General features: G+C 45.2%; 1 long non-coding RNA gene and 1 other non-coding gene across 2 annotated transcripts in view; one reads left to right on the forward strand and one right to left on the reverse strand.

The window, feature by feature from the left end:
• Positions 1-3,117: 3,117 nt before the first annotated feature.
• Positions 3,118-23,723, reverse strand: part of LOC149452028 (uncharacterized) — a 40,587-nt gene continuing 19,981 nt past the window's right edge. Inside the window, exon 2 of the long non-coding RNA XR_016314952.1 lies at positions 3,118-3,569. This is a non-coding gene — a long non-coding RNA (uncharacterized LOC149452028). The remainder of the gene's footprint in view (positions 3,570-23,723) is intronic.
• On the forward strand, positions 16,129-16,312 carry LOC149452029 (U2 spliceosomal RNA). The gene has a single exon (XR_016314953.1). It is a non-coding gene; the product is annotated as a U2 spliceosomal RNA (small nuclear RNA).

A 23,723-nucleotide genomic window follows, 5' to 3' on the forward strand; every position in this document is an offset into this window, starting at 1 on the left:
GACTGCAGACGTAGTACAGGAGATGACCAGAGACTGCGGACATAGTACAGGAGATGACCAGAGACTGCGGACACAGTACAGGGGATGACCAGAGACTGCGGACACAGTACAGGGGATGACCAGAGACTGCGGACACAGTACAGGGGATGACCAGAGACTGCGGACACAGTACAGGGGATGACCAGAGACTGCGGACACAGTACAGGGGATGACCAGAGACTGCGGACACAGTACAGGGGATGACCAGAGACTGCGGACACAGTACAGGGGATGACCAGAGACTGCGGACACAGTACAGGGGATGACCAGAGACTGCGGACACAGTACAGGGGATGACCAGAGACTGCGGACACAGTACAGGGGATGACCAGAGACTGCGGACACAGTACAGGGGATGACCAGAGACTGCGGACACAGTACAGGGGATGACCAGAGACTGCGGACACAGTACAGGGGATGACCAGAGACTGCGGACACAGTACAGGGGATGACCAGAGACTGCGGACACAGTACAGGAGATGACCAGAGACTGCGGACACAGTACAGGAGATGACCAGAGACTGCGGACAGTACAGGAGATGACCAGAGACTGCGGACACAGTACAGGAGATGACCAGAGACTGCGGACACAGTACAGGAGATGACCAGAGACTGCGGACACAGTACAGGAGATGACCAGAGACTGCGGACACAGTACAGGAGATGACCAGAGACTGCGGACACAGTACAGGAGATGACCAGAGACTGCGGACACAGTACAGGAGATGACCAGAGACTGCGGACAGTACAGGAGATGACCAGAGACTGCGGACACAGTACAGGAGATGACCAGAGACTGCGGACACAGTACAGGAGATGACCAGAGACTGCGGACACAGTACAGGAGATGACCAGAGACTGCGGACACAGTACAGGAGATGACTGCTGACCTTTGGGAAGGGGGGGGGGGGGGAGCAGGTACCTGAATTTGACAGGTACCCGCTCTTACTTCCGCAGAGTTGTTCTTTGATCTTACCTGTTCCTCTATCCAGCTGCGCGCTGTCTACCCGGCTTCTGTAGTGTGGGCGCTCGGCGGACAGCCGGATGCCCAGTGCGCATGAGCAAGAAGCGCTGCGCTTTGTGATTGGTCCGGCGGCTTCTGGGATCTGTCATGTGTCCCAGGTACCGCCTTACCATTCACAAAGAGCACCGCTTCTTGCGCATGCGCATTTGGCACCCGGCTGTCACGCACACTACCTCTATCACACTATCTACGCACACATCTCCTAAACTAAGTCTACACAGTCTGAGACAAAGCCCACACAATATTAGGTCAGATCACCCTGTACCCCTAACAGGCACAGGGTGATTTACACACAAGAGGGATATGGGGAGCTGAGACAGGGGTCTCCCCACCTCTCCAAAGTGAGCTGGATTCCATGGGCCCCACACACAAAGTGACTCTCGTCACAAGGAGGACTCACTTATCTAGCCATTCACTCGGTATCCAATCAGGCAGGCCCTTGCACAACATGCAGCTATGGGGATGCTATGTAAACATAGCAGCTGTGGCAGCCTACATTGACAAACCAGGCAAATGCATGCCTGGAGGGATGCTGAGCCAACATAGTTGATGGGTGCAGGGTGTTGTAGGATATTGTAATTTTATATGATAAAAGAATGCAATTTAGGAAATATCTGGACAGCTTCGATTATAACTTATGACTGCAGCTGTCCAAGGCCAAAAAGCATTACCTGTCATCCAGAAGATCAAAGGGGCAACTAAAAGTGACCAGAGTGCTTGTCATTTTACTGAATGGGGACGATGTGTATATTAGAGAAAGTTCTTTTGGTTAAGTAATAACAGGGAAAAGTGGGCCCTCTGAAGGTGTCAGACTATTCATGCAATTATCAAAGTACCCTGCCATCTGCCTTGTCTGTACCGCTGTCTTCTGAATTGTTTCTGAGCCCATTAAATCTCTCTGGAATGCTTGACTTATGCGGACTTGATCATCCTTCCACTGCTGCCCTATTGTCATTGCATACTGTTATTTTTCTACCCATGTTACTAGCATCGATGATCCCTTTGTTTTTCTTTATTTTTTATTTTCGCTTTAAAATGTCATGTATACATGTGGAAAATTTAATAAAATGTTATTCATAAATCTCTCTGGAAAAGAATTGTTGGACTTGTTGCTGCGGGAAAATACATTTATATACTCGTCATCCTTGTGGTATAAGACAACAGGTGTGTGTGCTAATGAGGTCAGCTGGTGAACTACTTGCTGTATCTTACTGGTTTCTATGTCTCAAATCTATATACCAGGAAGTCAAACTTTCTATGGAACACATCGGGGGCTAAGGGAAGGCCTTGTTCTAAAAATCAGAGAAAGCTTTTAATTTCTGAAACGGACATACATTAATGGTATATAGGGGAGCTGGAATTTTTTTTTTTTTTTTTTTTTTTTTTTTTAAAGGGAGGTGAACTTAGACTTTAACTGCTCTGGATCCAGGATACTAAAAAATTATGGTTTTATCCTCCTATATAAATAATATCTCTCTCTCTTTGCATTGCATACCTAGACCACGTGTACTATTCTACTGTGATCTACGCAAATTGCCTTTTTTTTTTATTCTTTTATTAGACTTGTGAGACACTGCAAAGTTGTTGTTTTTATTTACTGTATGTTTTTGTTTTCTGGGTTTTTTTTTTGGGTGTACCTGCTTTTGGTTTTCACTTGTGTACACAACTGATAAAATCCAAATAAGATATATCTTTAAAAAAAAAAAAAAAAAAAAGCACATGGCTCCAAATATAAAAAGACAGTGGGCTCAATTCACTAAAGAATATCTCATGAGATAATTGAATCATGTCAAACATTTTTCCAATTATCTCATGCGATGCTGAAAATGTCAATTCACTATTACCTTATGAGGTACTCACCTCAAAAATCAAAAACATTTGGTAAATACCTCATAAAACGGTGTTAACGTCAATTCACTAAAGAAAATAAAGGAGTTAAATATGTAGTGGTCCAGGTATGTAGTATTTAAGGAATGTAAAAATATAATAGCCAATTTGGAGTAGTCTCTACCTTTTTGGATCTGTCCCTCAACAGTAATGCACAAAAACCTGAACATGGAGCAATACCAATTTAATATCCAATCCATTTAACTCATTTCTTTAAACATGTTACCAATGCAAATAAGTATGACTGTAGAGGCTTGCACCACTGTCAAAAGATTAATTCAGAGGTAGAACTCCAGCGGTCTCAAGATTTCATCATCCATACTGTGCAATATAAATCTTAAGCCAGGTAGATTGACAACAATAAATCAATTCCCACTGACAGTGCTCTGCAAAAACTTGACCCATTTCTTGATCAAAATAGCCTTGTCCCCAAAACTCTTCCAAGTGTGGATGGGAGAGTCAGAAAGATCAAAGGTAACGTTCACAGGAGCATGGAAGCAAAGTTGTTCCTCTGGCCAGTTTCTGATCTGGTCTTGTTGCTTTCCTCTGAGGACCCAAATAGTGGTATCCATTGATACCAGACAGGGAGTGTTCTGCCTTCAGCATTAAGTTGTCCTGCCTGCAATATTAAATTTGACCATTAGATGAATTTACTGTTTTGCAGATGGAAAAGAATGTTTAGCTTTAATAAAAAATACTCCCATCATCCCTCTGAGAAAAGAAAACAGGTGCATCCTAGGAGCTCAGACTCCATCTTAAAGACTGAGGGAGAGGAAACCAGTTATCACCTGCAGCACATGTCGTGGACTAAAAACTTACATTCCCTAAAGGCAACTTTGCTGGCAAGCATGAACTTAAAGCCATCTGCAGTCTAGTTTTTCTGGCCCACCTTACGTCAGCACACAGTAGGTTAATGCCTCCTCTGGAAACCACAGGACCACTCCTTCCTTAGCTAAATAAAAGACAGCTCCTCCTCAACTGAAGTGTTCTTTTTTAGTCATGGTCCAGGCCACCTGTTGATTGCAATGGATAAGTACTTTGTTTGCTGCAAGTATTTCCCCTATCCTGGTGCTGGAAGACCTAGAATGTTGAAAGTAAACCTTTCTGAAAATGTTGTTTAAATAGCATAGTATTGTACAGGTGTGGTATTAGTAAAGATCTGTAATGTCACCATTGCCTCTCCCTTGGTCCGCTCCCATAGTCAGCACACCACATTGCTCTCCTGACTCAGCGGCTGATGTCACCAAGGGCAGGGAGATGGGGCAAAGCAGGATAGTGACCACCAGTCACCAAGGAACAGCATAAACAGTCTTAAAATTCTGCAGAGGAACTGGCTTCTCTCCCTCTCTATTTGCAGTCCAGCCAGGTAAGGACTTGTTGCTGTTACTCCTTGCTGGGCTGTGTGACCCTGAAGGTTGGACAGTCTGATTGGTCTTTGTCTCAGATTCTGTCTCTCCTGTGCTGCCATGGCTCCCCTGTTATGTTATGTGCTCCTGTAGGTTTGACAGTCTGTTTTTGTGTCTCCTGTCTGCCTCTGGAAGGAATGCCTGCCTTAAAGAAACAGTGTACCTGTTTTTGGTGAGAGGTAAATATGATTTTCTCCATATATTTTGTGCAGATATGAGCTTGCCACACCTGTTAGTGGCTCAGAAGACTAGCAAAAGGTAGGAGGAGACAACATGGCACATGTTTTTAAAACAGTGGACCACAAGTTATGGTGTTTTGCATTATTTTAGGAGCAGGAGCCCTAAATGCAAACACTCCAAAAAGTACAGTCATGAGAGCATTGCGATTACACCACTGAAGGGCGCATGGAACCTCCTACTATGGCAGAGCTCTGTGGATGGTACAGAATGTGAAATTTCCAAATCAATCACCATTAATTTTATTACATGCTGCAAAATTTTGGAGTTGAAAGCTGGTCCTTTATTAGGGTCAATAGTCAACCCCACCTTGAAATAATTTATTTGGCTACTGTGAGCGCATCTTCTTTCTGGGTTTAAAATGCTTCTGACCACTTTCTAAATTTATCTACAATAACTGGTAGGTATTTAGCTTTGTTTCTCCTTCTTTTGGGCATATGAGTGAAATCCACCTGCATTTCCTGAAAGGGGCCTTGTGGTGGCGGTAAATGGTCATGCTTTCTATGATGTGTCCCTTGTGTGTCATTTTTTGATACATACCATGTATCTTTCCAACTGTTCCTGGACTCTTGCTTTGATATTTTTAATGCAAAATCTTTTTAATTCTTGTGTTGTTCAATGGTGTGCTCTCTGTGTCCCATCCCATGAAACTGTACTATAAGTACTGGTGCACTGTGCTGAGATGATCTCCTCTTTTGTCATAAGACCATTACTGTCCAATGACAATCATTTAGCATTCCATTATTCTACATCTTTCCCTGTTGCAGTATATTTAAGTGCTTTGAAAAGTTGCTGTTTTGGGATCATGGGTGGCTCAAGGACTCAACATCCTGGTTCTGGTTGTCTTGAGTCTAATGAGCCAGCGTGAGCTATAAAAGCTACTTCTTTGGCCATTTTATCAGCTAGGGCATTACCTTGGGCTATGGGATCATCTGAGGTGGTATATGCTTTGCATCTAATGACTGCCACTTCCCTAGGCTAATGTATGGCGTCTAAAAGATAATTTACTAGATTAGCATGTGAAACGCCATTGCCGTCTGCTGCTACAAAACCACAACGTTGCCAGATTTTGCCAAAATTAGGAACAACTCCAAAAGCATATTTTGAGTCTGTGTAAATATTTACAGCTCTGTCTTTGAAAATCCTACAAGCTCTAGTCAATGCAATTAATTCAGCTGCTTGGGCTGAACAGTGAGGTATAGCTTTAGCTTCTCAGACCTTGTCTGGGAGTTGTACTACAGCATAACCTGAGAGATATGTGTTGTCATTTGGTATAGTGCATGAGCCATCTAGAAAGAGGTCAGTACTATGTATATGTGCCTCTTTCAACATGTCAGCTCTAGGTGTCATCTCTTCGTGTATCAGTTTTACACAATCATGATCATCAGGGGGTTGGTCGTCTTCTCCTTTCAAGCCCAGCATTCTATTGAGCAATGCTACAGGACCTGAAGCAGGTGAAATATATAAATATATATATTTTATTATTATATAGGATTTACAGTCGGGTCCATAAATATTGGGACATCGACACAATTCTAACATTTTTGGCTCTATACACCACCACAATGGATTTGAAATGAAACGAACAAGATGTGCTTTAACTGCAGACTATCAGCTTTAATTTGAGGGTATTTACATCCAAATCAGGTGAACGGTGTAGGAATTACAACAGTTTGCATATGTGCCTCCCACTTGTTAAGGGACCAAAAGTAATGGGACAATTGGCTTCTCAGCTGTTCCATGGCCAGTTGTGTGTTATTCCCTCATTATTCCAATGAGCAGATAAAAGGTCCAGAGTTAATTTCAAGTGTGCTATTTGCATTTGGAATCTGTTGCTGTCAACTCTCAAGATGAGATACAAAGAGCTGTCACTATCAGTGAAGCAAGCCATCATTAGGCTGAAAAAAAACAAAAAACAAACAAACCCATCAGAGAGATAGCAAAAACATTAGGCCTGGCCAAAACAACTGTTTGGAAGATTCTTAAAAAGAAAGAATGCACCAGTGAGCTCAGCAACACTAAAAGACCTGGAAGACCACGGAAAACAACTGTGGGGGATGACCGAAGAATTCTTTCCCTGGTGAAGAAAACACCCTTCACAACAGTTGGCCAGATCAAGAACACACTCCAGGAGGTAGGTGTATGTGTGTCAAATCAACAATCAAGAGAAGACTTCACCAGAGTGAATACAGAGGGTTCACCACAAGATGTAAACCATTGGTGAGCCTCAAAAACAGGAAGGCCAGATTAGAGTTTGCCAAATGACATCTAAAAAAGCCTTCACAGTTCCGGAACAACATCCTAATGGACAGATAAGACCAAGATCAACTTGTACCAGAGTGATGGGAAGAGAAGAGTATGGAGAAGGAAAAGAACTGCTCATGATCCTAAGCATACCACCTCATCAGTGAAGCATGGTGGTGGTAGTGTCATGGCGTGGGCATGTATGGCTGCCAATGGAACTGGTTCTCTTGTATTTATTGATGATGTGACTGCTGACAAAAGCATCAGGATGAATTCTGAAGTGTTTCGGGCAATATTATCTGCTCATATTCAGCCAAATGCTTCAGAACTCATTGGACGCCACTTCACAGTGCAGATGGACAATGACCCAAAGTACTGCAAAAGCAACCAAAGAGTTTAAGGGAAAGAAGTGGAATGTTATGCAATGGCCAAGTCAATCACCTGACCTGAATCCGTTTGAGCATGCATTTCACTTGCTGAAGACAAAACTGAAGGGAAAATGCCCCAAGAACAAGCAGGAACTGAAGACAGTTGCAGTAGAGGCCTGGAAGAGCATCACCAGGGATGAAACCCAGCGTCTGGTGATGTCTATGCGTTCCAGACTTCAGGCTGTAATTGACTGCAAAGGATTTGCAACCAAGTATTAAAAAGTGAAAGTTTGATTTATGATTATTATTCTGTCCCATTACTTTTGGTCCCTTAACAAGTGGGAGGCACATATGCAAACTGTTGTAATTCCTACACCGTTCACCTGATTTGGATGTAAATACCCTCAAATTAAAGTGGACAGTCTGCAGTTAAAGCACATCTTGTTCATTTCATTTCAAATCCATTGTGGTGGTGTATAGAGCCAAAAATGTTAGAATTGTGTCGATGTCCCAATATTTATGGACCTGACTGTATATAGGACCAACAGTTTGTGCTTTACAAAATGAAGGTAGACATTACAGTTACAAAACAAATTGGTACAAGAGTTAAACAGTGGGCCCTGCTCGTTAGAGCTTACAATTTGTCAGATAAATTAGCAGAAGTCAAAATTACTTCATAACTGCTTGCCCTCTGTGCTGTCATGTGCTGTGTAGTTAGATTCTGCAAAACATGATGCGTAGTATGTAAAAATGGTCTCATGTCCCAATGTAATTGACATTGCAGTCTCCACCCCCATGGAGCACACTGCAAGGGCAAGTAGACACGTTTCTCAATAAAAAAAAAAAAAAAAGGAGGTTCAAAATCAACTTGCCAGCCAGCTTGCCAACAACCGAATTAACCTGTCTAACAGTATGCATTAAAAACAGGGGTTAAGTTATCATACATTTGCAAATACATACGTAAGCCACATCACGGCACCCTGGTATTCTGTGGTCTTAACTCTACAAATTTTGAGTGCCCCCATAGTAGAGGCACATGTATTTAAAGATAGATCAAGGGCAGGTGAACATGAGGGGGCCCAACCCTCTTAAAAAAGGTACAGGAGTGCACTGGACACCCAGCAAGTAGACACGTTGGCATGACCTGTCCTGGTAAAGGGACTACTCTGGAAAAATGGGATACTGGTCTCACGGCTCCCCCATGCTGCTGAGCGACCACCACTGCCATGGTTGTACAATCGTCTCTAGCATGCACATGAAATGGCAAAGGATAACAAGGAAGGTCCAAAGCAGGAGCGGAAACTAAAGAGGACTTCAAGGTTTTGTAGTCATCGGTCAGCTCTTGGGTCCACTCAATTTGGTTGGGTGCCTCAACTGGTCTGAGTTTGTGATCATAATATGAGCAGTTAGGTATCCATTGCCTACAGTAGTTTATCATACCAAGAAAGGACAGCATATCCTTCTTAGCGTTGAGGCGGGGAAAACCCATAACGGCTTGGATCCTTGTTTCACTCGTATTACATTTGCCTTTTGGCAGTGTGAATCCCAGATACTGAACAGACTCCTGGCATTATTGCATTTTATGTTTTGTCGCCTTGTGTCCTTCATTACCCAAATATTCTAACAGAGACCTACTATCCTGCCTACATGCCACTGTGCTTGGGCTACATAAGAGAAGATCATCCACATATTGGATTAACACAGAGCCATGGGGTGGGGTCAAACCCTGCAAGGATGCATGGAGAGCCATAAAGTACACCGCAGGTGAATCTATGTAGCCTTGGGGCATTCCTCGCCAGATGAGCTGGTGACAATTTCCTATTGCATCATCATAGGAAAAGGCCAGTAGTAGTTGTGTCTTCACCCACAGGGATGGGGGGGAAAAAAGCATTTGATAAATGCAACACAGTATAACACTGTGTGGAGCAGGGTATGAATATCATCAATGTTGATACATCTGGGACAATGGGAGCAACTGGAATTACCAATTTGTTAATCCCTCAGGTCTTGTGTAATCCTATATGTGCAATCAGGTTTTTCAACAGGATTGATTGGTGTGTTGTAGGAGAGACCACTGATCTCAGGATTCCTTCCTTTAAAAATGATTCAATGATTGGTCTAATCCCTTCTGTCTTCCTAAAGACAATGGATACTGCTTTTGATACACTGGGTGTGTATAAGGATTTAAAGTGCCTTTGTATGGTGTGCAAGGAATTAATCCTATATTCAATTTGTCCTTAGCCCATATCTTTGGGTCAATGTCTTCTAGCTCCTTAATAGCTAGGAAGCAATATGGTGATTCCATTTGTATGCCTCAATAAGCAAATACAGTTGTGGCCAAAATTATTCAACCCCCACTGAAATTGAGTGTTTTGGCCAGTTTGACATTGCTTTTGATCATTCAGTCATCTTGCTTACATTTACATTAAAGAGGCACTTGTAGGTCAGACAAATATAACATAACAGTTATAATGAAATAACCACAAATGTCTTTTCTGTGCTCACAGCATTATCAGTTTTATTCAACCCCCAAGTGACATTCAATCTTAGTACTTAGTACAGCATCCTTTTACAGTTATAACAGCTTTTAAACGTGAAGCATAGCTTGACACAAGTGTCTTGCAGCGATCTACGGGTATCTTCGCCCATTCTTCATGGGCAAAGGCCTCCAGTTCAGTCACATTCTTAGGCTTGCGCACTGCAACTGCTTTCTTTAAGTCCCACCAGAGGTTCTCAATCGGATTTAAGTCTGGTGACTGCGATGGCCACTCCAAAATGTTCCAGCCTTTCCTCTGCAACCATGCTCTAGTGGACTTGGAGGTATGCTTGGGATCATTGTCCTGTTGAAAGGTCCAACGTCTCCCAAGCCTCAGGTGTGTGACGGACTGCATCACGTTTCCATCCAATATCTCCTGGTACTGAAGAGAATTCATGGTACCTTGCACACGCTGAAGCTTCCCTGTACCTGCAGAAGCAAAACAGCCCCAAAGCATGATTGACCCTCCACCATGCTTCACAGTAGGCAAGGTGTTCTTTTCATCATAGGCCTTGTTCTTCCTCCTCCAAACATAGCGTTGATCCATGGGCCCAAACAGTTCTAATTTTGTTTCATCAGTCCACAGAACACTATCCCACAACTTTTGTGGTTTGTCCACATGGCTTTTGGCATACTGCAGTCGACTCTTCTTATTCTTTGGAGACAGCAAGGGGGTACGCCTGGGAGTTCTGGCACGGAGGCCTTCATTACGCAGTGTGCGTCTTATTGTCTGGGCTGAAACTTCTGTACCCACATCTGACAAATCTTTTCTCAGTTCCTCAGCAGTCACACGGGGACTTCTCTCCACTCTACGCTTCAGGTAGCGCACAGCAGTCGAAGTCAGCATCTTCTTTCTGCCACGACCAGGTAGCGTTTCAACAGTGCCCTTTGCCTTGAATTTGCGAATGATGCTTCCTAAGGTGTCTCTTGGTATGTTTAACATCTTTGCAATCTTCTTATAGCCATTGCCCTTCCTGTGAAGAGAAATCACCTCTTCTCTTGTCTTCCTGGACCATTCTCTTGCCTTCACCATGTTTGTAACCACACCAGTAAATGTCTAGAAGGAGCTGAGTATCACAGTCATTTTAAAGCTGCCTAATTGGTGCTTATTATGCTTGATTGCTGCTCGGTGACATCCACAGGTGTTTTCAATACCTGATGGAAAGCACCTGTATGAACCTCTGTTCTTCAGAGTGGTAGTCTTTAAGGGGTTGAATAATTGTGGCAATGAAGAAACCACATAAGAACCATTTACTACTGTATTACATAAACAATTGATGTCATTTTAGTTGCATTTGGGTAGTTACAACGTCCTTGTAGGATTTGATTCTGAATACAATTCCAAATGTACACTATAGTCCCTAAACCCCTTTACAGCATTGGGGGTTGAATAATTTTGGCCACAACTGTATGTCTACTCTACTCTCTAGTTTAACTTGTAGTTCCCTACCAAGTAAATTCACAGGACAACCTGGGATAATTCTGAATTAATTTTGTCAAATATTACCTTTATCATAGGGGTTGTTTACCTCGTCGAATGGGGTCTCTCCAGTGAGAGTCAGTATCCCATTTATTCCCACAGAAGGTTCACACTCTGACAGATATCCATCATATGATTCTGATCTTATAGTTGACTGGGTCACTCCTGTGTCAATTATGAAAATGGAGGAGAAATGTACCATTTACCGTTCGAGGTATTGTTGGTTGATCAAAATATTGAGAAGATCTCTGAGGGAGCATGAGGGGGCTACCTTTCCGGGCAACCCTATGGTTGTTTTCCCTGCCATTCTCATGGGTATTTTACAGGCATTTGTTCTGCTGTCTGTGAAACTGGTCTTGGATTTTGGGTGAAACTGGGAGGCTGTTCCTTCCCTTGAGGACACCGATTCTTCCTCATTCCTATCACCTTGTTCCTGTAGTCTACCTCTTCCGTAATTTCCCCTGTAATTTCCTCAACCTTTATATCCTCCTCCATAATCCTGCCTAGTTCTGTCACAGGCATTACGCACCCAAATATTGTTCTGGAATCCCTGGAAATGAGCTTCAGAAGAAGATATGGGGGTTTCAAAACACCCTGCTGAATCCTTGAGCATAACCTATTTCTCAAATATCTTAGTGTCCTATTCCAATCAATTAGCAACTAACTGGCGGATTAAAAGAGAAAACTTCTGGCTTGAAGGTTTGCATAATAGTCTGGGTATATACCATATCACCCTCTGTGGTAATACCTGCTTCCTCTTTCCACACCTTTTTAAACCTCTAAGAATTCTGTTACTGACTCCTTAGATCCCTGCTTGCTGTCAGAGCCTGGGATCGAACCTGGGCCTTCTGGGGTGAGAGGCATGTTTCTTCTCACTGAGCTACCTGGGATGCTGGACAACACTCTGCCTGATCTATTGGACAATCCTTCCTTATTTTCTGTTGAACCTTGAACTCCTCCCATGAACTTCCTGATAAAAGCCATGTCTCTGCACTTCCTGTTTGCCAGATTATTGTGTCTTCCCAGCCAATATCCTGCTTATCTTTCCTGCTGCTGTCTACATCTTCGCTACCGACCTTTGGATTGTTACTGACTACGATTTTGCCTCATCCTCATCTACTACCATTTGTGACTGACCCTTGGCTTGTGACTGACTCCGCTTCTGTTTGATCCCTAACCTGTTTGATCCACTATTGGTTTCAGGCTTGCTCATTCCCTGGTGGGGTAATCCTGAGATCTGCGACCTGGTATTAACACGCAGCCAAATCCATCTCCACCACTAGGAGCTCTGGTGAAAACCGGTTAATACTTAGACCCCCCACACCTCAGGTGAGCCTGCGTCAATTCCCAGGGTGACCCGCTGGTGTACCGATCCTGCTGGTTTCAGGTAAGCCTTACATTGCTGTAGCAACTGGTCTCTGAACCTGACCTCGCACCACGACATTTGCATGCTATTGCAGTAGCAATAGATTTATTATCCTTCCATAACCTTTTCATCTCTGCTTCTACTTCTGTCCACATAAGCGGTCTCTCTTTTTCATTTACCACGGGGTATTCAGCTGCCAGACCTCCTGGTGGTACTAACTTTAACTTAGGCACATTCTCCCAATTCCATATCATATCCTAATATTCCATGTAAGAAAAGTCTATAATCCTCTATAGAACACTGTGCACCTTTAGTAGCCCTCTTTAAATAACTTATAGTTCCTGAGGGATTCTTTCTTGGGTTGGGGACATTTTAATCACATCCTTTCAATATTGCATGTCCGTTGGTTTGACCATGACCTAATTTCCAACAATAATATACGGTACTGTTAAGTCTGCTGATGGGAAGCGACATGCAGTGGGGGAAGAGGTACTGGATCTAAATCACAGTACCACTTCTCAACATACTAGAGGAGGTGAAGGGTACCCCCCATACTGGCTGCTGCTCCTTCCTCTTCTTCAATAAAGTCATCATAGGTCCCTGAGCCTCACCCTCCTGCCCACCACCCCCTACCCTTGAGGCAATGACTCCTTCAGAACTATCTGATTGGGTTGTTTACCTCTTCGGGGTTAGGACCTATCTTGTTTAGGTGGAAGGGTGCCCTGAAGGGCTCTTTGACCCTCTCCTAAGCCCCCTGATGGGTGTGGGAGCTGGCTGTGTGGAACGGGTAAGATGCTTCGCTATTAGCTCTTCGTAATTTACACTATCCTGCATTTGGTGAAAATTGGGATACAACAGAGTTTAATTTTGGGGACTAATGCAGGCCATAGACGGGTCGAGAACATCGGCCGATTTTTCGAACGATAAACGAAAAATCGGTTGTTCGGCCGACGTTATCACCAATGAATAAAAAAATTGTCCGACTAAATCATAAAGTTCACCCCATAACTTCTGTCCCTTTCAGGTCACAGCTCATGCGCAGATTTTTTATTGTTAAAAAAAACATCCAATATGGCCATCATTGCTGGGAAAATCGTCCAATCGTCCGCAAATTTCCCAACATAACCGATAATCTGAAAGTGCAAAATACATGAAAAACGGCCGACGAACTAATCCACTAACGGTACGAAAATCGGTCAATTTTTCTTTCGGCCGAAAAATCAGACGATTAACGACCAATCTATGGCCTGCATTAGACATGGAGCAGTGGGCTCCATGGTTTCTGAAAGGAAGGGTTTATTAGACTTTGTACCTGTCCTGGATGACTCTGAAGGTATATATCCCAGTGCATATTTTAAACAGTTTAATCCTCCCGCTCTCATATTTTTTTTTTTTTTAATCTCATTCTGGATCAGGGTCAATCCATGAGAAAGCTTCCCTGTCTGCCAGACACAGACCTTTCACCATATTCATATGAAATTCACCATTTGCCCCATCATGGGATAAAGGGTTGGAGCTATTTCAGTATATCTTAAAATTATTTATCCAGGGATTTATACAATAGTCATATAATAACAGTCCCAAGGGGACATCCATGAAACATACTCTTTACATGTTAAATGTTCAGGATTTAGTTTTGAAGCGGATTCTGGCGTCTTGCCAAGTTTATGCAACAGTTTTCGCTCTAAGAACTTTTCTAGGAGGCTTAAAAATTGGTCTGGGAGCGGGCGTACTGAACTGCATATTGGGATGATGGGATTATTGGCTGCGATGGTCAATACTCTCCTTAGGTGTCAGTATATTTTTTTTTTACACACATATATGGTAATCATTTTGTTGTTACTCAAAATATTTATCTTTTCTTCAGTGCCTGATACTGTAGTAGCTAATGTTTAACTCTTCACTTACTGATACATGTGCGGCTGTAAAATGGCATCATAGTAAATTATACAGAAATGACAGAAACAATTGAGTACTGTCCATGATACTTTTTTTATTTTCACTAACATACAATTTTGAGGACAAGCTTTCGGGGAATGTCCCCTTCTTCGGGTCAAAGCAGTACTGATCACAATGTTTTAGCAGAATGTTGAAAGATGTAGGGGATGGGGGAAAAAAAAAAATATATCATTCTTTAGTTCAAAAGTTTCTCTTTCCTGAATGGATTTGAAATTTCTTTTAAGAACTAAAATATTGGAGTTCTCCCAAAGTGTGGTGTGGTTGTGCAAAATGGTGTCCCACAGGTGTGCAAAGGTCATCTTCTCTATGTTCCTTGATGGTATGTCTGTGCAAATTCATCCTTGTTTGCAACTTCTGTCCTGTTTCACCAACATAAGATCCTTTGCTACATTTTCTGCACTGGATAAAAGGTACACAACATTACTAGAGGTGCAGCTGTATGATCTGGAGATATTGAAGATCCCTTTTGAGTGTCAACATTTTTTGATGGATTGATTTGGTTGCACAGTTTGCAGCCTTTTTTATTGCAGGGTTTGCTTCCATTATTTGTGACCTCATACTCAGAAGGAAGTTTCCTACTGATTAGTTTATTTCCGAGGTTGGGGGGTTGTCTGAAGGCCAGTATTGGTGGTTGCTGGAATATTTCTATCCTCTGTTATGATGGGTTGTAAATCTTTGATTATTTTTCTTATTCCTTCTAGTACTGGGTTGTATGTGGATACTAGAGGAACACTGTTTGTCTTCTTCTCTTTGTACTGAAGTATATTTTCTCTTCGGGTTCTCAAGGATGTGTTTATGCTGGTGTTGATAGTTTTGTCCTTGTAACCTTTCTTATGGAAGGAGTCTGCTAGTGTTCCAAGATGTTTATCTCTGTCTCTTGGGTTAGAACATATTCGTTTGTATCTAATGGCCTGTGTATGATGGCACGTTTCGTGTGTTGGGGGTGGAAGCTAGAACTGTGGAGGTAGTTGCATCTGTCAGTGGGTTTCCTGTATATTGAGGTGTGAAGCGTATCATAACTGATGTATACTGTGGTGTCTAGGAAGTTGACGTGTGTGTTTGAGTATTCCATTTTTAGTTTGATTGATGGATGAAAAGTGTTGATCAGTGAGTAAAATTGTTTTAGGTATTCTTCACATTCTGTCCATATGATGAAAATATCATCAATATAGCGATAGTATCTGTATGGTTTTTGTTCCATGCTGTTCAGGAATTTTTCCTCCAGGTCAGCCATAAATAAATTGGCATATTGGGGTGCCATTTTACTTCCCATTGCAGTACCCATACATTGAAGATGGATGTCTTTATTGAAAGTAAAGTAGTTGTGTGTAAGTATGAATTCAATGAGCTGTGTGACATCCTCAGCAGTGTATTTGTGGTTTTGTGAGGATCATAAGGATCTGTGACATGCAGCTAATCCATCCTTGTGAGGGATATTACTATACAGGGATACTACATCCATAGTCACTAGAAGTGTATTAGATGGTAATTGCTATATGTTGTTGATCTTGTTCAGAAAGTCAGTTGTGTCTTGCAGGAAACTAGCAGTATTCTTGACTAACGGTTTTAGAATTTTAGAAAGATCGCTTCTCGGCCTTTTGGCTAAGATCAAGTGTAGTATCGACCTTGCCTTTAGGGGTGTCCCTGCTTCCAGCTAGGACGTTGAGAAACACTTGTATCTATCCCAGCCATTTGGTCTGTGTGGGGTACCCTCTACTTGGCCTGGTAGGATAGTCGATTAAATTCGGCTTCACCTGCCTGCTGCTATTGGGTTTGAGGCTTAGCCCCCACACAGAACGAGTTTGTGATCTTCCCCCCTCCCCACTCTGCATTACTACCTCCGGGCAGTAGACACCAAATAGCCTTTTCAAAGGCTAAGCAAGAGTGAAGACGCCGAGGAAGAAGGAGAAGGAATCCGCTCAAGATCTTTGGAAGCCTTCCTGAGCAAAACTCCTCGGCGACAAGATGGGGAAGAAGCAGACTACCAAGAAGCCGTTGACCGCCGCTCCTGCCAAGACCCCGGGAGAAGCCCCCTCCACCTCAGAAGGCACCGGCCCTGCAGAAGGACTCCCCTCCCTGGAGCCCTGGATGAAGCAGACAGTCGTGCTGCGGCTGAAGGAAGTGGAAGGCAGAGTCCCGGACATGACTCCGGAAGTCTTCGGCAAGAAAATCCTCGAACAAGGATTCAGCAAGGCAGAGACCCTGTCGTTGCAATCCTTCGTGAGAGGTATTTTCTACATAACCTTTATATCTCTACAGGTATGTAGAAGATTTTGGGAACAAGTGATGACCTCTGGGCTGGATTCCCCTTTCCGCAGCTTTGTTGCGAACTCTCCCATTCAAAAGGGATGAAAGGCGGATTATGGTTTCCATGAGGAACCCTCATGTCCCCGGAAAGGATATCGCCACCTACCTACAGAGGTTCTGCGTCGTGTTGAAGGACCCAGTCCGGATACTGGATGCTAACGGCTTCTGGACGGGTAAGTGGGCTGTGTTTTGCAGGTTGATGAGAGATCGACCCTCTGGAGACCACCAACACCTGCAACAGTGCTTCTCCCTGGGAGCCTCCGCAGGAATCCTGCACTACCCGGATCAACCCCAGACCTGCCGCAGGTGGCAGCAGGGGCACGAGGGTAAGGATTGCCACGAGCTTTCTTGCAGGTTCTGCCGGGTTGCGGGCCATGAGACCAAGGATTGTCCGAGGTCCAAAACCTGCAACCTTTGTGGACGGTCAGAGCACGTCTACAAGGACTGCCCGCAGAGAAGCAGAACGTATGCGGGAGCTCTGAGCAAGGGCACCGCTAGATCATCGCCACCGAAACCCCAGAAGGACCAAGATAAGAGGAACCCCCCCCACCCCAGCCCTCCCTACCCCTCCGGTGTCGGAGGACGCCCCCCCCTGGCCCTGCCCAACCCCTCCCTGGCCCGGTTCCGCCCCCCTGACCTGTCCTCACAGGAGCATTTCCTGGCCCTTGTCCCTCCCGCCCCCGCCAGCAGCTCTGCGGCGGGGAACCCGGAAGAAGGAGCAGGCCAGCCCTGCGGCGGAGGACCCCTCCTCCTCCACCAAATGGCCTGCTGTCCTCCAGGATGCCGCAGGTCCTGACCCCATGGGAGAGGACCTAGACACACTGGAGGAGGTGGAAGAAGAGATGGCTCTGACCCGGTCGGAGCCAGACCTCTCCACCGACTTCAATGAGGTCCTCAATGAGGTCCTTAATCAGATAGGACTGAGCCAAGGCACCGGTCAGGCTGCAGAAGACCCCCCCCCCCCCTCTCCAGGGGAGCTAAGTACAGCCCCTGCCAACTAACCCCTTCATCTCCTTCCCATGATGGCTGAGATATCCATCTTTTCCATTAATGTGAGGAGCAACAAGGATGCGTCTAGGAGGCAGACGGTGCTGACCTTTCTTTCCTCGCAGCAGAGTGATGTCTTCATGCTTCAGGAGTGCGCCCTGCCCCCTCTGAGGAGGTACACTCATTTGTCCTCCCAGTGGACCCACGGTCCCTCCTACTGGTCTGGGGGTGACTATTGCAAGTCTGCAGGGGTAGCGGTTCTTGTCAGGGGGGGTCCGTCCATGAGCTCGTCTGTGGCCGCCTCTTGATCATAGACGGCTCGTGGGCGGGAGAGCCAGTTAGGCTCATCAACGTGTACGCCTCCCTGGAGAAGAACGCGCGGCTGGAGCTTTTCCAGACCCTGCGGGCGAAACTCGTCACAATGAGAACAGTAGTGATCGGCGGTGATTTTAACTGTCCGATAGAGGAGGACGGGCGCAGCTCCAACATGTACGCTAAACTCGATGCCACCTCGAAGCTGCTCCGGGAGGCGATTGCAGAGGCCTCCTTGCAGGACGCCGTGGGATCCGTGGGACGCAGCTCCGTGAACTACTCATGGAGCCGCCCCGATGGATCTGTGCATTCCAGGATCGACTTTGTGCTCACCTCTAGGGCAGTCAGGCACCGTGGGTTCTCCATGGTCCCCTGCTTTTTCTCTGACCACAGGGCCATTCACTTTCGGGGTGACCTGGGAGAGGGCTTGGCCCCCGGCCCGGGCTCCTGCAAGCTGAATTGCACCCTGCTGGAAAATGAGGAACTGCTGGAGGAGCTCAGGGAAACCTACAGTGCCTGGCAGGAGGAGAAGTCTCTTTTTCCCAAGGTAAGCGACTGGTGGGAGTTTGTGAAAGTCAAGCTGCGCAGCTTCTTTCAGGCCAGGGGACGCCAGCAAGTGTGTGCCAGGTGGGGGGAACTCAGGAGACTGCAGCGTTAGCTGCAGTCCCTGCAGGACCTTCATCACTGTGGCTGGGACGTTAGGCAGGACCTGGAGGACACCAGGAAGAGCTTGAAAAAGCACTTTGAGGAAGAATCCAGGCACATTGTCTTCCGTGCCAAGGTGGAGCATCTAGAGAAAGGTGAGAAGTGTAACTCTTTCTTTTTCAGGAAACTCCACTCAGGACACACACCCCTGTCGGAGCTGTGCGACAAGACTGGAACACTCCAGAAGGGGAAAGAAGCCGTGATGGAAGTGGTCAGCGACTACTACACCGACCTCTATTCCCCCAAAGAAACGAACGCGACAGCAGCCGACAGATTCTTGTCAGGTATCACTAAAACCATTGATTCTGCAGGTTTGTTGGCCACCAACGCCCCCTTGACGTTGGAGGAGCTGCACTCTGCCGCTAAATCCTTTAGGCGGGGCAGGACCCCGGGCTGCGACGGTCTCCCAGCAGAGCTCTATGTAGCGCTGTGGGACCTTGTGGGCCCGGACCTGCTCGAGGAGATGGTGGTGGAGGGCAGAATGCCTCCTTCGTTGAGGGAGGGAATGATCACGATCTTGTACAAGCGTAAGGGGGAGAGATGCGATTTGAAAATCTGGCGTCCCATCTCTCTCCTGAACGTGAACTAAAAGATCCTCGCCAAAGTTCTGCCTAACAAGCTGAAGGCCGTCATCGGACAGATCATCCACCCGGATCAGAGTTGCGGCATTCCTGGCCGCAGGATTGCGGACAGCCTAGCGCTCGTCCGGGACACGGTCCAATACATCAAGGACCGCCGTGTGCACGCGGCCCTGGTCAGTCTTGATCATGAAAAGGCCTTTGACCGTGTCTCCCATGGGTTTCTGTTCAGAGCCCTGCGCAGGTTTGGTCTCGGGGAAATGTTTTGCTCGTATGTTGACCTCATGTACAATGACATTTGTAGTAAAGTGCAGGTGAACGGCTGGAAAACTGACCCCTTCCCGGTCCTCTCCGGGGTCAGACAAGGCTGCCCTCTCTCACCTCTGCTTTTTGTTTGCTGTATAGAGCTCTTTGCGGAATGCATCAGACAGAATCCAGAGATCGGGGGAATCACCGCGCCGGGACCAGACAGAAGGGAAGTGAAGTGCTCGCTCTACGTGGACAACGTGACGGTGTTCTGTGCCAACCAGCGCTCCATCGACCTGCTCGTCCAGACCTGCGAGGACTTTGGCCAAGCTTCGGGGGCAAAAGTTAACTGCGGGAAGTCGGAGGCCATGCTCTTCGGAAAGTGGTTCCTGCCTTCTTCTGCATCCATGCCCTTCAGCATCAAGACAGACTTCATGAAAATCCTGGGAGTTTGGTTTGGTACTGAGGGCGCAGCCCTGAAGTCTTGGGAGGAGAGACTGTCGAAAATGAGGCAAAAGTTTGGACTTTGGAGCCTCAGAGACCTTACCATCGAAGGGAAGACACTGGTACTCCGCAGCGAGATTCTCCCTGTGTTGCAGTACCTCGCCCAGGCCTGGCCCCCACAGGACAACACCTGTAAGGCCATCACCAGGGCGGTGTTTCACTTCATCTGGGGCTCCAAGATGGACAGAGTGAAGCGGGCAGTCATGTTCAAGGAACCCCTCAAGGACGGTAAGGGTGTGCCCGACATTGCCACCCAACTGAGGGTGTTCTTTGCCTGCAACTGCATCCGCAGAACTTTGCCAAAAAGGATTATGCACTCTGGCGGGAACGCAATGTCACGCTTCTTCCTGTTGCCTCTCTGGAGGTCCCTCGGATGGGACAATTGGGACAGTTCCATCCCCTACAACTGGGACACTCCTTGGTGCTACCTGGATACCTTCAAGTTTATCAAGGAGCAGGGGCTACAGGGAGTCAAGCCTGACTTGTGGAAACCGAAGATAATCTACAAGCTCATCAGAGCAAGTGACATGTTGGAGTCGGTTCCAGGCCTGCCTTCAGACACCTACAAGGTGGTCTGGAGGAATGTTTCTTCAAACATCCTCACCAACAGGCACAAAGACCTGGCATGGATGGCAATCCAAGGAGGGTTGCCTCTCAGGACATTTATGCATGCCAGGAACCTGAGCAGATACAGGCACTGCCCCTTCTGCATTATCCACGAGGAAACGGCTCAGCACGTTTTCTGGGAGTGCTCTTTTGCTCAGGACCTGTTGAGGGCCCTGGAACCTGAACTCAAGGACTTTGTGCCACAGACAGCCATCACACACTTTGGGGTGTTGAATGGACTTTTCTGTGGAACTTTTTCCCTGGAGGACATTGACAGCGCCTGGCAGGTGCTGTGTTGTTTTAAGGATGCTTTATGGTGCGCCAGGAAGCGCCTCATCCACCAGCGGGAGAGGATGTCCATTGAGGACTGCCGCAGACTGATCCTCAGTCTGCTCAGGGACTATACCTTGATGGACTTTAAGGAGGAAGAGGACGTCTAAAGATCTCCCCTTCCCCCTAGCGTATCTTTGTTCCTTCAATAAAGCTTCGGGCCTGTGACCCCTTTCCCCCCCCCCTCACACCCGATGCTTATTGTAAATTTCACCAACCGTATCTTGCATGATTTGTAATCGTAGGAAATGTTTTTCTAAGCATGCTATGGTCTCGGGGTAAGCGGCGTTATGCATGATGTGTTGGTCAGGGGATTAGTTTGCCACGCACATCACGTCAGGCATCATACCACTGAGTGAATGTATTTATCGTATGCCTGGAACTATATTACAATGTGGTGTGCTGCGTCGCAGTATAGGGTGAGATGTACCCAGATTACGAATATCGTGTTCTTTTTATACTTCTGTAATAAAGTATATTTTTCAATCAAAAAAACTGTTTTAGAATTTTTTCTACAAAGCCTGAGATTTGTTCGCTGAGTGTATTCATACCTGTTATGATGGGTCTGCCTGGATTTCCTGGCTTGTGGATTTTGGGCAGCATGTAGAAGTCCCTGATTTCTGGATGATCTGGAATTGCATTTATAAGTTCTGAATGTAGGTGGGCTGGAAGGGTTTTAAATGAGACCTTTTAATTGCTTTGTAAAGTCCTGGGTCGGATCATAATCCAGTTTCTTATCGTAGATGGCATTTTCCAGCTGCCTCTGGGCTTCTTGTATGTATTTGTTTGTATCCATCACAACAACTGCTCCCCCTTTATCCGCTGGTTTGATGGTGATGGCCTGATTATTGCGCAAATAGTGTATAGCCCTTTGCTCTAGTGGTGAAAGATTGTACAGAATTTTCTTTTGCTGGGTGGATATCAGGGAAGTAGCTTGCAATCTGAAACTGTCAATATAGGTGTCCAGTTTGGGGTTGCGTCCTTGTGGAGGTGTGAAGCAGCTGTTCTTTTTCTTTATGTAGCACTCCATTATCCTAGGATTACTTTCATTACTGTGGAAATATTTTTTGAGCCTTAGTCTCCTGAAGAAATCCTCCATATCTGCCAAAACCTGTAAATGATCCAATTTGGTGGTTGGGCAGAATGTAAGGCCTTTGGAGAGGATGGTTAATTCTGGTTCAGAAAGTTTATGATCTGACAAGTTGATGATTCCAAGTTCCTCGGTTATATCCACATTTTCAGTCAGGTCAGCACTTACACAAGGTATACCTTGGGATTCTGGATTAGATTCCAGGTCACTAATAGTAGGAGGCATAGATGTTGGGTTGCTTTTATGTTTAGGTTGTATCCAAAAGGTCTGCTCTTGGTGCAGCTTCTGAAGTTTTTTTTGCTTCCCATTCATGGCAAGTTTTTGTCTTTGTAAAGTTTCTAATTCAATCTTGATTTGTTTAATGTTGGTAGGGTCCAATGATGTTAGGGTTTCAAATAAAGACTGCTTTTGTATCCTGATAGTTACCTTTTTTCCCCATACAGTTTGTGAATGAGGTTATTCCTTAATCTCTCGCTGGTGCGTCTCCAAAGTCCTTCTGCATAAGGAGAGTTGATTGCATTTACGCAAGGATTTTTAATCCAGAGGCCTTGTGGTACGAGATTCCTCTTTTTGCATCTTGAGAGAAAGAAAATGTCACTGTTGATCTGCGTTTCCTTTGTGATTAGGTTAACTGCTTCTTTATGCAGTATCTTCCATTCTGCTTGAGGTGATTGTAGCCGTATTAGTGCATTTGCGACAGAAACAATTGAGTACTGTCCGTGATACTTTTTTTATTTGCACGAACATACAATTATGAGGACAAGCTTTCGGGGAATGTCAGCTTCTTCAGGTCAAAGCAGTACTGATCACAATGTTTTAGCTAACAATGTTTTAGCTAGTTTCCTGCAAGACACAACTGACTTTCTGAACAAGATCAACAACATACAGCAATTACCATCCAATACACTTCTAGTGACTATGGATGTAGTATCCCTGTATAGCAATATCCCTCACAAGGATGGATTAGCTGCATGTCACAGATCCTTATTCTCACCAAACCACAAATACACTGCTGAGGATGTCACACAGCTCATTGAATTCATACTTACACACAACTACTTTACTTTCAATAAAGACATCCATCTTCAATGTATGGGTACTGTGATGGGAAGTAAAATGGCACCCCAATATGCCAATTTATTTATGGCTGACCTGGGAGGAAAAAAATTCCTGAACAGCATGGAACAAAAATCATACAGATACTATCGCTATATTGATGAAATTTTCATCATATGGACATAAGATGAAGAATACCTAAAACAATTTTACTCATTGAACAACACTTTTCATCCATCAATCAAACTAATAATGGAATACTCAAACACACGTCAACTTCCTAGACAACACAGTATACATCAGGGATGATACGCTTCACACCTCAATATACAGGAAACCCACTGACAGATGCAACTACCTCCACAGTTCTAGCTTCCACCCCCAACACACGAAACATGCCATCATACACACTCAGGCCATTAGATACCACCGAATATGTTCTGACCCAAGAGACAG

Source organism: Staurois parvus, unplaced genomic scaffold (genome assembly GCF_062004578.1).
Source record: "Staurois parvus isolate SC_StPar_1 unplaced genomic scaffold, SC_StPar_1.0 ptg000502l, whole genome shotgun sequence".
NCBI lineage: Eukaryota > Metazoa > Chordata > Amphibia > Anura > Ranidae > Staurois > Staurois parvus.